This window comes from Schistocerca piceifrons, chromosome 5, assembly GCF_021461385.2.
Source record: "Schistocerca piceifrons isolate TAMUIC-IGC-003096 chromosome 5, iqSchPice1.1, whole genome shotgun sequence".
Taxonomy (NCBI): Eukaryota; Metazoa; Arthropoda; class Insecta; order Orthoptera; family Acrididae; genus Schistocerca; species Schistocerca piceifrons.
The window spans coordinates 358989093-359000473 of record NC_060142.1 but is presented as its reverse complement, the minus strand read 5'-3'; positions in this window follow the sequence as shown (position 1 = coordinate 359000473).

Here is an 11381-nt window from a genome sequence, read left to right as displayed (position 1 = left end):
TTCAATAACATTCATTAGAGGGAGTAAAGTGTGTGAGTTTTGAGGCATGTGTGGTCCAATACACAACAGAAACCATTAGCAGCAAACAAGCATGAGGATTATTTGATGTCCAAAATTGTGGGTAAACTTTAAGACATATAGATGTTGATAAATACTCCAGGTTATATGGTTGTGTGCCAAGAAACTTTTAGTACCTGATGTTTGGTCCAGAACTGTGTTGGATATCTTTAGAGGTGCCCCACTGTATCTTTCCAACAGTCTAACAAAGCTCTGGAAGAAGTGTCAGGAACAAATTTATGGGCAATGACCACACAACCTGAAGATTCGCCACCATCTTAGTTAACTGGTCATGAAAGCCTTCATCACTGTGTGATTTAAGACATATTTTTAAATAGTGAAAACATATGGTTTGAAATGACTGAAACACTCCATAGTGCAAATTGAAAATCCACCAACAGTGATGAAACTGGAGATAGCTGAAACGGAAAGATTTAGGTGTTCCTTTTTCCCATGCTCCATTCGAGAGTGGAATGGTAGAGAAGTAGTATGAAAATGGTTCGATGAACCCTCTGCCAGGCACTTAAGTGTGAATCGCACAGTAACCAAGTAGATGTACATGTAGATGTGATGAATCAGTGAGTGGAAGCAGCGTTATGACACGACAATAGAGTTAGTTGGAAAGAATGGCAGTTTTAGATCAGATTAAATGTACTTTCCATTCCATTAGATTCACAGTGAGGAAATCCCCAAGGATGTAGAATGTGTCAGTACACAAGAATACACAATATATATTTAAAAAGAAAAAGAGATATGCTAACATATCTTCCACAGATCCCGTGTGAAATATTCCTCATGCATGTGGAATAAGTCGAAAATTCTTTAATATTTTTCATGTAAATGGTTATAACAAACTTGCCAGAAAATATGTAAATGCTCATTACAGTGAGCTGCATATAATAATTTTAGGCTATCGTAGCCAGGCATCATCAGTCAGAAACATCATTTTACAACACTTATTCACAATGATTGCGTTACTGCATTGGTAAAGAACTATACTGAATGTAATACTCACATTGTTTGATACTATTAGTAACACACACTGAAGTGCCAAAGAAACTGGTGTAGGCATGTGAATTCAAATACAGATATACATAAACAGGCAGAACATGGCACTGCGATTGGCAATGCCCATATAAGACAACAAGTGGCTGCCACAGTTGTTAGAACAGTTACTGTTACTACAATGGTAGGTTATCAGGATTTAAGTGAGTTTGAATGTGGTGTTACAGTCGGCGAATGAGTGATGGGACACAGCATCTCTGAGGTAGAGATAAAGTGGGGATTTTCCCATACAACCATTTCACGAAAGTGCTGTGAATATCAGGCATCCGGTAAAACATCAAACCTCTGACATCACTGAAGCCCAAAAAAGACCCTGCAAGAATGAGTCCAATGATGACTGAAGAGAATCATTCAACATGACAGAAGTGGCACCCTGCCGCAAATTCCTGCAGAGTTCAATAGTGGGCCATCAACAAGTGTCAGCATGTGTACCATTCAATGAAACATCATTGATATGGGCTTATGGAGCCGGGATCCACTCATGTACCCTTGATGACTACTTGACACAAAGTTTTACACCTTGCCTGGGCCTGTCAACACCGACATTGGACTGTTGATAACTGGAAACATGTTGCCTGGTTGGACAAGTGTTGTTTCAAATTGCATTGAGCAGATGGATATGTATGGGTATGGAGACAACCTCATGACTCCATTAACCCTGCAAGTCAGCAGGTAATGGTGTAGGGCATGTGCGGCTGGAGTGATATGGGACTCCTGATATGTCTAGATACAACTCTGACAGGTGACATGTACGTAACCATCCTTTCTGATTACTTGCATCTATTCATGTCCATTGTGCTTTCAGATGGACTTGGGCAATTGCAGCAGGACAATGCAACTTCCCACACATCTAGAATTGCTACAGAGTGGCTCCAGGAACACTCTTCTGAGTTTAAACACTTCCACTGGCTACCAAACTCCCCAACATGAGCATTATTGCACATATTTGGGGTGCCTTGCAACATGCTGTTCAGAAGAGATCTCAACCCCCCATACTCTTAAAGGTTTATCGACAGTCCTTCAGGATTCATGGTATCAGTTCCCTCCAGCACTACACCAGACATTAATCGAGTCCATGGTACGTCGTATTGTGGCACTTCTGCATGCTCACAGGGGCCCTACATAATATTAGGCAGGTGTACCAGTTTCTGTGGCTCTTCATTGTGTATACATTTGTTAGTTCCACTAAGAAACTTATCAGTGGGAGATGGCCACCAATAAATCCTTTATGTTCCTCTTGAACTGAATTTTATTAGTAGTGAAACTTTTTCCAAGGCTGCTGGCTAGTTACTGAAAATGTATGTTCCTGTATAATGAACATCTTTCTGGACCAAAGAAAGTGACTTCAAATCTTTGTGAAGATTATTCTTATTTTTAATACTGATTCCAAAAAATTGAGCAGGTTTTATATTTTTATACAAACTATGTCTGACAACATTCTCATTGCAGAGGTTCAGTTAGGTGCTTCAGAAGTTCTGGCATCTGTCCCACGAAGTTTAATTTATTATCAAGCTGTCATCCCATGAATTTAACACTGTCATAATCTTCTGTTGTTTTGTCACCATATTTTAGGTGTACTGGTGAGAAACCTCTTACAAGCTCTGAACAGCATACAGTGTGTGTTTTTTCATAGTTTAGTAAAAAATATTTGGCTAGGAGACTTTTCTTGATGTCCATGAAAATCTCATTAACCAATCTTCCTATGACTATACTTGATTTACCATTTATTGCAATGTTTGGACCACCTGCAAACAAAACAAACTGGGCATCTGGTAACATTACCGATGAAAGGTCATTGATATACACAACAAAAACTAAGCCTAACAAGAATAACATTTCCACAACCAGATTTCCCACAAACTCTGCTCACTGGAAGATGGGCCACAATAAGCAAACATATGTCTCAGGTTATCTGTAGATACTTGACTCTTTTTGTTCACAATGTTCCTGATTTACTATTTCATCTGCTTTGAAAGCCTTCAAAATTTAGTACTTTATTCTTACAAATGTTTCTTTCTGTTATTTCTAATGTGTTGCTGTTTCTTTCTAGTTCTTTCCTCATATTTTGTAATCCCTCCTACTGTCAATTTCTTCTTCTGCAAATACAGAAATATTTGTTTTGTTAGTCTGTTCTCACTCACTCTCCAGAGGTGTCCAAAAAAAGGATTAATCTTCACTTAGCCATTACTTCTGATGTTCTCTCCATATTTTTGTAGATCTGCTCATTACTTGCCATTTACCAACTATCTGTGGCTTGCATTGTACCCATTATTTTCCTAATAACCCAAATTTCAAGTTCCTCTATTCTGTCCAGCTTATAGTTCATAGTTAGGCATTCACACCCATATAAACACTCTGATCATATTACTATAGCAAAGTGTTCTAGTTTTGCTCTCCTACATATAAATTTCATGTTTTTTGTCAAACCATATGCTCCCTCAACTTTGTTAACTCTTGCATCTAGTCTATTCTTTTGTATATTTTTTCAAGATATTTAAATTTACTTACTCATTCTATTTCACCAATTTGTGTTTCTACTGTTCCATTTTTTATATTTGTCATGAATTTTGCTTTGTAAGCTGCAATTTTGAGACATATTGTATTTGCTATTTTACCGGGAGGTTTATTTGAATAACTGCTTCTGTCAGATTTTCTAAAAGTACTGTAAAATCATCTACAAAAGCCAGGCAGATTACCCTAATTCCATTTTTCTTTCCCAGAATTCTTGGTCCAATTTTGTGATTTTCCAGCTCTAAATTTCAGATCTTTACAATTTTTTCTAAAACCATTTAAACAGTAAAGGTGATAAACCATCCCCTTGTTGAACAACAGCTTTAATTTATAATGGCTGACATACTTCTACCATGAATTTGCTTTTAGTTATCAATGTTGTAGGAAACTTCTTGCAGAATGTAAATACGTTTGGATTAAAGGAGACCACTCCCTAAAAAACATTAGCACTAAGTTGCAGAAAGGTACATATATAAGAAAGAAAACTTGCTAACTTTCAGAGTTATCCTTTGATTAACTGGAGTAAAATATACAAAGAAAACACAAACCCACACATTTGCATATACATACCTATTCCCCTACATGGTGCTGGTTCGGTTGTGGTGATCATAGTGTTGGGTGGTGTGGGCAGTGGGAGAGGGAGGTGGGAGGCATGGAGAGGGACTGGGGATGAGTGGCTAACAGCTCAGAGAGCTGCAGCCAGTTTGCAGGCTAGTGATGTGGGAGGTATGGGTGGCAGGAATATGGGCTCAGCATATAATGCATGACTGTAGGGCCCAACAGAGAATGGTAAAAAAGAAGGGAGACGCACAGTTATGGAGGAGAGCCACTTCTGCCAGCAGCATACAAAATAATATCAAAAATTCTCTTGAACAGATTTGTATAAACTTTACCCAAATAATTGGGAGAATATCAGGGTCATTTTGAAAATGAAATGTCCTGTACAGAACAGATATTTTTACTTATAATCAATAATTCACCACATGATGTTAACAAACAATCCTATATAAAGTATCACTTATTGATTTCAAGAAAGGATTTGATTCAGTAGACAGAGAAAAAATAGATAAAATCATTAGCAAAATTTTAAAATTAAAGCGAAATTAGCATATTTGTATGTGAAACTCTTAACAAATACTATATCTGAAGCCTATATGTTTGGAAGACACCACTCACTGAAAAGCAGAACTGGGATGGGGTGACTCAATGGAGGAAGGGGAAACTGTGAAGTGGGGCATGCAGGGACACTGGGCTACCGGAGACTGAGTCCAGGACATTTACAACAATGGAGAATGTGTCATACGAATAACTCATGTCTACATAATTCAGAGAAGCTGGTGGTTGAGGGAAGTGTCCAGATGGCCCAAGTGGTGAAGCAGTCATTGAAGTTGACCATTTTGTGTACAGCTTCATGTTGTGACACTGGGTGGTCAATTTTGTTCTTGGTCACAGTTTGACAGTGCCCATTAATCACGGTGGACAGCTGGTTAGTAATCCTACCAATACAAGAAGCTGTGTCTGATAGGGTAGGATAAACTTGTGATAGGACTGGAGAAGGAGATGCCAAGTGGATGGATTGGGTGGTCTTGCACCTTGGTCTACCACAGGGATATGACCCCTGTGATAAAGGGTTGGGTGTGGGAATGTCACATGATTGGACTAGGATATTGTGTAGGTAGTGTGGTGACTGCACACTTTTTTAGGAGGGATGGTAAGAATCTTGGATACGGTGGCCCTCATTACAGGGCAGGATGACAGGTAATCAAAGCCATGAAGAAGGAGGATATGGTGCAGTTTTTCCAGTATAGGGTGATTCTGGGTGATGAGGGGGTGTTTCTTTGGAGCCTGTTGTTTAGTGTGGTGGAAGGATTGGGGAGTGTTTGAGGATATGGAATGGGAAATCATTTTGTGGGCTTGGTTTTGGGGTAGTGTCTGTCTGTGTAGACCTTTGTGAGACCTTCAGCCTACTGGACAACGGAGTTCTCCTCACTGCATATATGTTGTCCATGGTTGGCCAGGATGTATGAGAGGAATTTTTTGGGGCAGAAGGAATGGTTAATTGTCGAGATGCAGGTATTGTTTTTGGTTAGTTGGTTTAATGTGAACCGAGGCAGGGATGGAGCCACCAGAGATGTGGAGGTCGATGTCCAAGAAGGTGGCACATTGGGTAGAGAAGTATTTGATGAAGTGGATGGGAAAGAACGTGCTGAGGTTGCAAAGAAAGGTGGATGGGATATTTTGGCCCTGACTCCAGAAGATGAAGATATCATCAAAGAAACTGAACCACATTGGGGTTTGGGAGTTCTGGGAGACTAGGAAGGCTTTCTTTACATAGCCCATAAATAGGCTGGCATAGGAAGGTGCCATGTGTGTGCCAATTGTTGAGCTGTCTTCAAAGAAAAGGTAGTTGTGGGTCAGGATATAGTTGGTAATGTGTATAAGGAATGAAGAAGTAGGTCTGGAGTCTGAGGGACGTAGGGAGAGGTAGTGTTTGATAGCAGCAAGGCCATGGGCATGAAAGGTGTATAGTGAGGTGGCATCAATAGTGATGAGTTCCCCTTCCTCTGTCCTGTCATCCTCTCTCAATTTGTGTCTCCATACTGCCTTCAATGCATGCTGTTCTCTGCCAGCCCATATAATTCTGCATTATATGCTGAGTCCTTATACATGCCACCCCTCCTCCCCATATTCCAAGATGGCAAACTGGCCTCCTTCCTCCGGGTCACTAGGCACTCACCCCAATCCCTCTCCCTCCCTTCCTCTCCCAGTACCCAGCAACCAACACTATCTCCATCACAACTAGTCCACTTATGTGTGTGTGTGTGTGTGTGTGTGTGTGTGTGTGTGTGTGTGTGTATTTTACTATAATTTGTCAAAGGATAACACTGAAAGCCTTCCTCTCCCAGTACCCACCATCCAACACTATCAAATGGCTCTGAGCACTATGGGACTTAACATCTATGGTCATCAGTCCCACCAACACTATCCCCATCACAACCAGTCCATTGGCCAAAACGCTGCATTAGTACAGCCGGCACCATGTAGGGGCACAGGCATCAGTATGCATTTGTGTGTGTGTGTGTGTGTGTGTGTGTGTGTGTGTGTGTGTGTGTGTGTATTTTACTATAACTTGTCAAAGGACAACACTGAAAGTTAGCCAAGTTTTCTTTCTTTTGTGTTTGGCTCAACACTTGTGCTTCTCAGTGAGTGATCCCCTTCAGTCCAAATGTGTAGATGTTAGATATGTTCACTAATTTTGCTTTAAAATCAAAGTTTCTAATGACTTTATCTATTGTTTCTCTGTCTATCAAATCAAATGTTTTCTTGAAACGAATAAATGATACTGTTACAGGTTTGCTGGTTAACATCCTGTGGCAAAGGATCATCCCTTTTGAAAACCACCCTGATATTGTCTCAATTGTTTGCAGAAATTTTATACAAATCTGTCCAGGAGAATTTTTGATAATATTTTGTATGTCACTGGCAGATGTGACACTCCTTTGTAACTGTTCACATTGTGTTTGTCTTCCTTTTTGTGTTTTGTTTGTCTCCTCTGGATTTATGGTATTTTTCACTCTTCTTGAATCTTTTGAGTTTTCCAAATGTTCTCAAAAAGCAATTTTAAATTATTTATAATCTTTGGTTCTGACCACTGCAATACCTGTGCTATAATGGAGTCTTCATCCCTTGCTTTATTGATCTTGAGTGTTTGATTTTTGATTTTGATTTGATTTATTGAGCACCCGTTTTATCATGTACAATGATATGGGATTTGTCATGTGTTACATACAGAAAAAATATGAATAACAACATATTATGTAAAAAATATCAGTGAACAAATCTGAATTAAATATATAGGCAAAAACAATTATAGCTTACATGATATAAATGTGTAACAATATACGACACAAATAAGTTACATATATTCTGTGTATAATGGACAGCAACAAGAAACAATGATTATAACACTCTATATTGACAAATTAATTAATTTTTGTGTGTACATAAAAGAGTCTACCCCATGAGACAAGTTTGTATATGAGTGTATTATACGATAGGTCAAGGCACGCTATCTTTCTGAGGAATTCACATATTCACTAACACTGTAAAAACTATTACTAATTAACATTCTTTTGAGTTCACTTTTAAAACTGCTCAGCTTCTGAATCCTTTTAATTTTTAAGGGTTAGAGCACTACAGAAAATTTTTGGGTGGTATATTGCGCTCTTATTGTACTGGGCTTTCTTATGCACTTCTCTGTGAAAGTCATTACTCTGTCTTGTTGTATAGCCATGGAACTCATTGTTTAAAGAAGAAAACTGGGAGTGAGACTGTAGAAAGCATATACTTTCATAGATGTAAATGGATGGAAGAGTCATGATTTTATATTCCTTGAAAAATTCCCTACATAGATCTCTAGGTGCAGCTCCTTTTATGATCCTTATCACTCGTTTTGAATAATAAAAGAGTGTTTTGCCTGACTTGAATTGCCCCAAAATATGACACCATATCGCAAAAGACTATGCATAAATGCATAATATGTACACAATACTGTTTGATCACTGCAGCAATTTTTGAGCATTCTAAATACATAGCAACATTTACTGAATTTTTTATTGAGCACATCTATATGCTTGTCCCACTTTAGATGCTCATCTAACCAAATTCTTAAGAATTTTGTATTTGGCGTTTGTAGTATATTCTGTTGGCCTAGCTTCACAGTTATATTGGGCTTCACATTATTTGACACATATTTGTAATTCATCTATAATGTTTTTTTCTCATTCGCAAATAAACTGTTGTCCCTGAACCATTTACTTGCTTCAACTGTTATTGTTTCAATTTTCCTGTTAAGGTCAGTCTCATTCTGAACTTTAATAAAGAGACTTGTATCATCAGCAAAAATTACACAATCAGTTTTTGTTAAATAGTTTGGCAAGTCATTTATAAAGATCAAGAACAACAGGGGTCCCAACACCGAACCTTGGGGCACCCCATAACTAACTTCCTTATAACCAGAAAAGTATGACTTTCCATCATGAACTATTCCTACTTTCTGGGATCTGCCAGATAAATATGACTTAAACCATGCATGAGCAGTACCACGGAGTCCATAGCAACTAAGTTTTTCGAGCAGTAGTTTATGATCAATAACATCAAAAGCCTTTGATAAATCTAAAAAGACCCCACAATTTACTTCATTATTATCAATGGAATTTAGGACAAGATTTAGAAAGTTGTATATAGCTGTTTCAGTAGATCTATTCTATTGAAAGCCATTTTGTTCATTGAACAATATTCCACTTTTTTTGGGAAAGTAGAGAGTCTTCCATACATTACTCTTTCTATAATTTTTGAAAAACAAGATAACATTGACAAATGCATGTAGTTTTTTACATCATAACGATCCCAATTTTTGTATAATGGTTTTATAATTTTTTGTTTCAGCTTTCTAGGGAAAGTGCCAGTACTGAAAGTTGCATTAATTATATCTACAAGAAGAGGAGTAATATATCTGCTGTGTTTAATGATTTTGTCTGGAATGCCATTGGTGCCACAGGATAATTTACTTTTTAGTTTGCTGATAGCATTCTTTACCTCATGTACTGTTACAGGATACAAGAAAATAGTTTTGGGATTCAGTGTGGTGTTATGACTGATGTCTGTACTACTTTGGGTTCGTATAAGGTTTTGAACTACACTTGTATAATGACAGTTGAATATATTGGCAATGTGTAATGGATCATTTATAGTTTTGTCCTCTGTTTTAATAACAATGTTGTTTCTTACTTTGCTTCTTCCTAAGTTACTATTGATCACTTTCCAAACTGATTTCATTTTTTTGTTGCCATTATTTCTACTGATATATGAATCATTATTTAACTTTTTTGCTGCAGTAATTACTTTCTTGTATAATTTCCTATAACACTTAACACGTTGTTTCAAAGCGGGATTTTGCCTTGCTGATTTACTTAACATTCTGAGTTGTTCTCTAGATTTTCTTATGCCCTGTATTATCCATGTGTTAATTTTGCCTTTTACTTTCATTTTCTTAAGGGTAAAAGCAATTTCAAAGTTACGTTTGTAATCAGCTAGAAATGACTCAAACTTCATGTCTATACTATCATGTTTATCTAGATCCCAAATTGTATTTTTTAACAAGGAATTAAAAATCCTAATGTTGTCCTCATTAATACATCTCCTGTGGATGTGTTCCTCACTTGGCCTAGAGTTTTTACAGAGTACATTATTTATACTAAGTTTTAGTGCTGTATGATCCGAGAATCCAGTGTCAATCACTTCTACAACATTGTCTAGTTTATGTAAGTCAAGAAATATTTGGTCTATTATTGTTTCAGAGTTCTTTCCATGTCTAGTGTATTCAAAGATAGTTGGTGCTAAATTATGCGAACAAAAGACATTGGTCAGTTCTGTAACATTTAAACAGTTGATTTTAAAGTTGACATTGAAATCTCCAAGTACAATAATGCTTTCTGTAGAATGTCTTAACTCACTACAAAGACTTTCAACACTGTCCAAAAATTCCATAACGTTGCCTGATGTGGAACAGTATACACATACAACAATTATTTTAAGGTCTGTAAGTTTGCAAACGCAATATTCAAATACTTTTTCAATGTATTTTATCTTATTGAACTTGATTTCTTTACATACAATTCCTTGTCTGACATAAATGGATGTTCCTCCCCCTTTAAAAGTTTCTCTACAGAAGCTACTAACCATTTCAAATCCTGTTATTCTGGCAGTAAAAGCTTGATTTTCTTTTAGCCAAAGTTCACATACACATAAAACTGAAACATCCTTTAGTTCATCAAGCAATAGTACTTCTAATTCTGGAATCTTACTAATTATACCCTGTACATTTTGATACAAAACTACTAATTTTTTTATGCTTAGCATCTGTTGCAGTGCTCACCGCATTGGCTGATTGCTGCCTGCCTCCAATAAAAAATCTTTGAGATGGCCTGGTGGTGACACTCTTCTTTTGCTTAAGGGGTGGGTGGTTTCCATTGATTCTGCTGGTTTAGTTGGTACTGTTGTTGAACCTGTCAGTGATGTGTAAGTTGATCTGCTTCTACTGAAGACAGTGATTGTAGTACTGGAGAAGATGCTGTAGACTGGGCTACTGCAGGCAGAAGAATAATGGGCTCACTTTCCTTAGTAGGTACTGTTGTTGAAGCTGCCAGCAGTGTAGGCTGATCTGCTTCTGTTGAAGATGGTGATTGTTGTCCTACACATGATGCTGTAGACTGGGTTACTGGAGGTGGAAGAATCTGCCTAGTGAACAAAGGAAGTCTCGGATTTTTTGTCCTAATAGAATCTTTCCCCTGTTGTTTAAATGCAGGTCATGTTGGGTATAATGTTCTCTCTCCAGCAAATCTACACTCATGAAATGTGAGTTCTGGAATGCTTTGCGCATCTTCTTGAACTGTCTGTTAGCCTTAATGATTTTTTATTTACAATAGAAGTAGTCATAAGATCGTGTCTATGGGGAATACCAACAACAATTACAGGTGTTCTAGCAAAGCTCAAAATTTCTTTCAAATTGTTAGTGGATTTGTAAAGTTCATTCCTGTAGACATCATTAGCTCCACCTATTATAATTGTACACTGAGTTGTGCTGGAGCGATTTCCGACTTTTATGTTTGTTATGACTTCAGACATGGGTGCCCTCGGTTTTACAATGGTGGTTGCATTTACACGATAATTACCACGTAAGATTCCAG